We start from the raw sequence: 6,981 nt of genomic DNA, 5'->3' as shown, positions 1-6,981 counted from the left end.
TGCCATCTTTTGCTGGGATCATAAACTGGCATAGTTAAGAAGTTTGTACTTTCAAACAAATCTCAACAATTGCAGTGATAAATTGTAAATCAGGCAAAACTGTTCCATGTTGGTTGGGAATTGTAGAAATGATATCCTAACCCATTCAGAAGAAGACATGTTAACCTTCTGTATTGTAGGATTACTGAAAGTGATGCTGAAGTATGTCTTTACTATGTGACAAGTATTTCTGTTGATTATGATTTGCTTTCATTGATTTTCTTGATAAATATTTTCTTGATAAATATTTCTTGAAAAATACATACATACACACACACACATACATACATACATACATACATACACACAGATATGCATCTTTACATAAATACATGCCTATATCCAACTGAATTGCCTTGAAAATTGATTTTTTTTAAATAAACATATAACCACTTGATATTTAATATAATTGACTGTTATTTTTCTCATTTTAATTTTCATATATGTGGCAAACTTTTCAAGCATTCTAGTGTTTTCCCACCTTTTATTGCAAGATTATGAAAGCAATTCGATTTAAAACTTTATGCAATATACAGCAAACTTTCTTAAACATAAATATATTTGCTTCTTTGTTTTCTGGAATATTTATTCTCATTTTGTGGTGAAAACCTATTTAATAGGAAAACATTAAATCACAACTATAAAAGGAATTTGAAATATTTGGCAGCTTTTTGGTGGATTTGTATTGGTCTACAAATCAGGCAAGAAGTTATTCAAGATCCAGTATTCTGTATAATGGAGTGAAACATAATATAAGACCAAATGACATTGGTCCAATAACAATGATATTGTTATTTTTGTTTTATTTGACTTATATCAATAGTTCATGGATGATTCTGTGATCTATTGAGAAACTCCCAGTTCATTTCCTATTTCAAGTCATGCATTGTTAATTCCTCACTGGCCAAGATTAAGATCCTGATACCTGGATTGTAAAAACAACTGTATTTCATTTGCAATTGGGCAAGTCATTAAATAGCAACATTAACTAACAATAACATCTTATTCAATAAAGTGTATATATTTTGGGAAGCATATATATGAGCACTGAATCAGACATACTTTTTTTTACATTCTGTTGCTTTAAATTACAGAAATGAATGTTAAGAGCAGAGCACTTGTCATTTATAGTATCACTGAATCCAAAGCTGAAAAGATGCAATAGTCTTGCTGTTCTTTCATCACTGCCTTTTAGTTATACTTCATATCTGATATCTTTATTTGTTCTTGAAGTTTGATTCCACTAAATGAAATGTTGAGACAACAGAATGTGCTGTGAACCAGAGAAAATAAATAACAGGACTGAGTTTGGTGAGAAAATCTTACTATGAACAACTGTAATGTTATGATATTAATTTTGCAAATAAAAGTTTTGAACACATATAAAAAGAGTCAGAGAAGGAGATGTGAAATATATTTTTTGAAAATATAGTTGGTTTTAAGCGAGGTTGAACATGATACTATTTGCCCTGTTCAACCCTGTGTATCTTTATTTTTAAAAGATACTAAATTGTTTGAGGGAGTTGGGAGAAATAGCAGGTTTTTTTTAAAAGGATGAGAATCAATAACAGGCAACTCCAAGATAAGGGTTTTCTTTGAAAAATTGTATTAATTTATTGACTTTATCAAAAAGATTAAGGATTGTAGAGAAGGACCTACCTTGTTAGGTGACATTGATGACAGCAATACTTATCTCTCTTAGTTTAAAGAATCTTAGGGGGAGGTCATTTTGATGATAAAAGGAGGAAGAGTGTTAAATTGTATTCATTGTCTTGAGTGCCTGGAAAAAGAAAAAGAGAGATATAACTATAATAGCTAAATTAGTATGACTAAATCAACTAATTTTTTATATGCGATAAGATTGCTGATATGCAAGAACAATTGACCTCCATACGTAGTCTGAAATAATCATCATAATCATCTTCCTAACATTTTACTCACAGGAGCAGGGTCTGCTTTTTTGACCAACAAACACCATTTTACATGATCAAACTCAGCATGCAGGTCATGTCTGCATTTTGATGGAGTTGGCTGTAGATCCATAGCTTACAATCAGAAAATTGACCAACCGGCTTATCACCTGGGCCTGACATCGGTTCGGGCTGTGTTCAGCTCAGCACCGCCATGGCAGAAGGGCAGTATTCAGGGGGACCACGAGGAGCAGCAGACCTCACCATCACATTGTTTGAAATAATAAACATCAGCATAGATTTGTCCAAGAAAATATACTGATCTTCCTTGTTTCCCTTACATATTTAAAATATGTGACTATTTGTTGTCATGTAAAGAGTCACGGAAGCAAAATAAATTGAATTATGAAAAAAAAATTAGTACTTTATATCTGGATCTACAACACAGGGAGATTAAAGATATATTTTCAGTTCTTTTCTATATCTCTCTCTGTCAATTTTGCTGTGAGCTATGCTGTACTAAAATGACAATTATACCATCTTACTATTTACAGATACTATCAATCTAATAGACACCGATAAAGAAAAAAACCCAGTATATTAAGTTTCCTTTTCTGTGGTCTTGAACATTCACTGGGCATTCTAAACATGTTTCCTGAGTTTATAGTATGCTTAGGCATTCATGGAGCTTATTCATAGAAAAAATGTACCCTATCACTCTAATATTAGATGCCTTTCCGATAGTGTTTCTCTCATAGATGTATATGTGAAAGTTTCATTGGAAGGTTTCAAGGTCTTTTAGTGAAATGAGAGAATTATACACTTTGGTGGGGTTGTTTGGATCAAATGTAACTTCCTACTCCTCAAAGACTTGCAATTGCAACATTCAAAACAGATGGTTGATCAATCACTGAATAAATTCAAAAAAAGGGTTCACACCACCCCTTTGTGTAACTAGTTCCATCGTCAAACTGTTCTTATTGTTAGAAAATCTTTCCTAACATTCATCTGGAATTTGCATTCCTGTAACATAAAACCATTGTTCAGGGTCCTGCCCTCTGTGATGATAGAGAACAGATCTTGCCTTCTGTGTGGTATTTTTTTCAGGTATTTGAAAAATATTATTATATTCCCCTCAACACACTCAGTCTTCTAGTTCCAAAACTAAACATTTGCAGTTCCTTCATTCTATCTTTGTAAGACTGCATTTCTATAAACCTGATCATCCTTATTCTCTTTCTATCAATAGTAGATATAAGGTGTGATCTAATGAAGAAAGAGGACAATTAGTTCCAATCAGTTGGAAATGTTATTTCTGTTGATGTAGCAATACAATTTACCTTGCTCACATGCTTGTGACACTGCTATCTAAACCTAATTGAGCACATCGAAGAAAAGAGTGGGTTTCCTTCTAACTGGGATTGCATTTGCATCATTAAACATAGTATAATGCACTATATTTTTCTTGTATATAAAATTCTGTTAAAGGAGGGGGGATAAAGCAAATTTTGTGAAATAAAAATAGTATTTGTATTTGGCTATTTCTTTTCAGTGCTTGATCTACAGTGCACAATTTTTTTTATCTTAATTAAAGATATTTTATAGTATTAATAACTTTAACATAAGTTATGTTAGAGTTATTATTTTATGTATATTTTGGCACTGTGTATATGTATGCTTATGAATATGTATTATTTGTTTTTAATAACACAATTCTGGGTTAGATATCCTTTGGTTTGATAGGGCAGATTTTCTTACTTTCTTATGCTCTCAAGATAAAGCAATTATTAGGAACCTAAGAAAAGAACAGTGGAAAATTTAAACAATTTACAATACAATAAAATATAATTACAGGTAGTCCTCAACTTCCAAGCACAATTGAGCCAAATTTCTGGTGTTAAGTGAGACATTTGTTAATTGAGTTTTTCCCCCTTTTACAGCTTTTCGTGCCACTGTTGTTAAGTGAATCACCGCAGTTGATAAATTAGTAGCCCTATTGAGTGAATCTAGCTTGTCTATTGACTTTACTTGTCAGAAGGGTTACGGTTAGGATTAGGGTTAGGTGATCACATGATTTTAGGACACAGCAACAATCATAAATACGAATCAGTTGCCAAGCATCTGAATTTTGATCACATGATCGTGGGGATGCTGCAAAGGTTGTAACTGTGAAAAGCAGTCATAAGTCACAGTGTCGTTGTAACTTTGAACCATCACTAAATGAACTGTTATAAATTGAGGATTACCTGTAAGTCCTTGATTAGAATTGAGCAGCAACATTATTTGAATTAAAATATTTCATTTTATATTTGGTGAACTGTGACCTAAAGGCTGAATGAAAAGGGAGACCACAATGTAGTCATGTAGTCATATAAAATTGTACACTGCCTTACCCAAGTCATCATATCCTTAAAATATCTTTTTGACAGATGTCTTGATTTCAAATACCTCCACAGTTACATAAAACAAATTATGCCACATAATTTAACTTAATCTGTATAAAATTTACTTGAGCAGATTGACGTATAGTAATGTATGCTTTTTCCTTAAGTTAAAGCCAGGAAACATGAGTCATCAGGTATTTGATTATATGGTAATTCCCAACACATAAGATCTGCTCCCAGAAAGAGTTTGCACATTTGTTATTAGTTTATTAACTTATAAGGAACTAAGACCTTTTCCTTATATAATGTATGTGTGAAAATGAGAATATTTTATGTAGCGTAAATTGGTATTTGACAGGAAAGCTACTCCCTCCTTATGTAAATCTTCTAAAGAAATTTCTAGGTAGGGAAGCTAAAAATAATAAAACCTTATTTTAAAGGATGTTCATGCTATATATAAGGGCTGCAGGTTCATCTGTTTATATCTGGCTTCATTCCAGACATATTTTGGCAATTTTCATATAACATACTAAACAAGATAAGAAAACAAGCAGTTGTATTTCCACTACATGCATTCTTGTTAGATTTACTAACTGAAATTCACTTTTTTTTATTTGAAGGGTAGGGTCCACTCACCTTCCTGCCTTGTACATTATTGGAGCACACTAGATGCAATGCTGTCTAATGGGGTTTTTCCATAAAGCGGGACAACTGTACAAAATATTATGAGAAAGCTTCTTTGTCTGCATTCTCTGCATTATAGCTATAGAATAAATAATTACTGTTCTACTATTTTTTTTCTGGCAGAATTAGAATGATAGGTCAATATTGGGTTTGGAATTAGAACATAAAATTTCATTTGCCATGCATTAATATTTAAATATTTTTTAAAACAAATCATTATATATACTTATATTTAGAAAGTTCTCTATGTGGAATGATACTAGAATGCAATGTATTAAAGCACAATGTGCAACTCTGTTTTACAAGGCCTTCAACCCCAGCTTAAGTTTGACATCCATTTTGGATTTTAAAAAAACTATTTATTATGAGTTATAGATTTATACTTACCATATTTTAATTCCTTAGATGTGTTTGTCTATGGAAATTCTCAGTCATCCTTGTCATGGTTATCCCAATGGTGCTTTTTCAAGAGACAATTAGACTTTCTGTTTTTTCTTTGAAGATGTTTCACTTCTCATCTAAGAAGCTTCTTCAGAGCTGACTAAAAAGCACTGTTGGGACTTAGATGTGTTTCAGATAAAAACTGAAAAATAAGTAAATAAATATGAGGATTTTAAAATGCAATTAAAAGACATTCCATGATGGATGATTAAATGAACTTCTTTGATCAAAGAAAAGACAATATCTACATTTATTCCTGACTGGAAAACCCTTATGGAGTAAAAATGGGGAAAAAATGAACTTATGATTTATGGTTTTGATGCCTAGGCAGGATAGATTATAGGAAGAAGAAAGTTAAACTGTAATCATAGAATAAAATGCAGATTTTAGCATTATAATGCACATACAAAAAGCTTAAGGATTTCCAATGGTGCTGATCTGCTGTTGAATGTTTTCCCAGCCAACTTTGCTGGCTTCTTTTTCTTTTCCTTTTCTCTGCTTGACAAAGAAGGTATTTTAAAAATCCCAAGTGTTTTTGGAAGCAATTTTAATTCTGTATCCTGCTTTTGCTACTTTTCTTATTTTGTAGTTGTTAGTTTTCTCACATTGGAAAATATTCCCATATTGCCGGGGGGGGGGGGATTACTATAGTTGTAAAGCAGTCTGGAAATATGACTGTAGGGTAACATAAAAGTAGTTATACTCCCCAGAATTAAATAAATAATTTAGCAGAGCATGCATAACTAAATAGATGTAAAGAACACAATGAAAGATAATAATTACTTAGTAAATATAGATTTAGGGGGAAATTACTAAGATTTGTTTGAAGTGTAGAAACCAGTGGTGTTCCTTTTGCTTTCTCTCTCATTGCCTTTTCAAGCCCACCGATAATTCTGGGGAGTAATTGTCATCATTTATTAACTTCCTTTTATTTTTCTGTTTAGCAATTTTTTCATAACTCAAGATATTTTGTTTTCTATGAATGAAACCAGTGTTCCAATCATACAGAAAGCTACATGTAATCAAGAGTGCTTCCACTTTCTTAAACATGACCTGGCTAATATTTTGATATTCAGCAATGGTTGGAGGAAATAAACTATTTTTAAGAGTTGACAGTTCCAGATATGTAACATTGCTGATATTCTATTCAGAGAGTAATATACAAGATTCAAGTGATTAAGAAGATATTGATACATTCTTAGGTATTTATTGATCTTAAATATTTATTTTATCTATAGTTATTTGTTTATATTTCACATTTCTTGGCCACCAATCTCTCCCAAATAGATTCAGTACAATCTGATCCCTTTTACTAATGCATTCTGACAGATCATGAAAACATTTAAATAGTGTTAAATATGTCATGGCCAACAACTACGACAAACACAATAACTTCTTGAAAGTTATTTTTACTTAATACCTATTTTAGAATACAGTAGCAATAAATTGGAAGTTAAGAGGCAAAGAAATTATACCTTATCTGTTCCTAAACTGTGATTAAATAAGTACATTTTTTAAATCCA

At 31.7% G+C, this 6,981-nt stretch overlaps 1 long non-coding RNA gene across 1 annotated transcript; it reads right to left on the bottom strand.

The window, feature by feature from the left end:
• Positions 1 to 376: 376 nt before the first annotated feature.
• LOC116506799 lies at positions 377 to 5,593 on the bottom strand. Its single transcript, XR_004255068.1, has 3 exons — positions 5,405 to 5,593; positions 1,699 to 1,819; positions 377 to 1,312 (listed from the first exon to the last, which is right to left on the bottom strand). It is a non-coding gene; the product is annotated as an uncharacterized LOC116506799 (long non-coding RNA).
• Between the last annotated feature and the right edge of the window lie 1,388 nt (positions 5,594 to 6,981).

This window comes from Thamnophis elegans, chromosome 3 (assembly GCF_009769535.1).
Source record: "Thamnophis elegans isolate rThaEle1 chromosome 3, rThaEle1.pri, whole genome shotgun sequence".
NCBI classification, from domain to species: Eukaryota; Metazoa; Chordata; class Lepidosauria; order Squamata; family Colubridae; genus Thamnophis; species Thamnophis elegans.
Note: the sequence above shows the minus strand (reverse complement) of the source record. Positions and strands in the feature narration are given on the sequence as shown.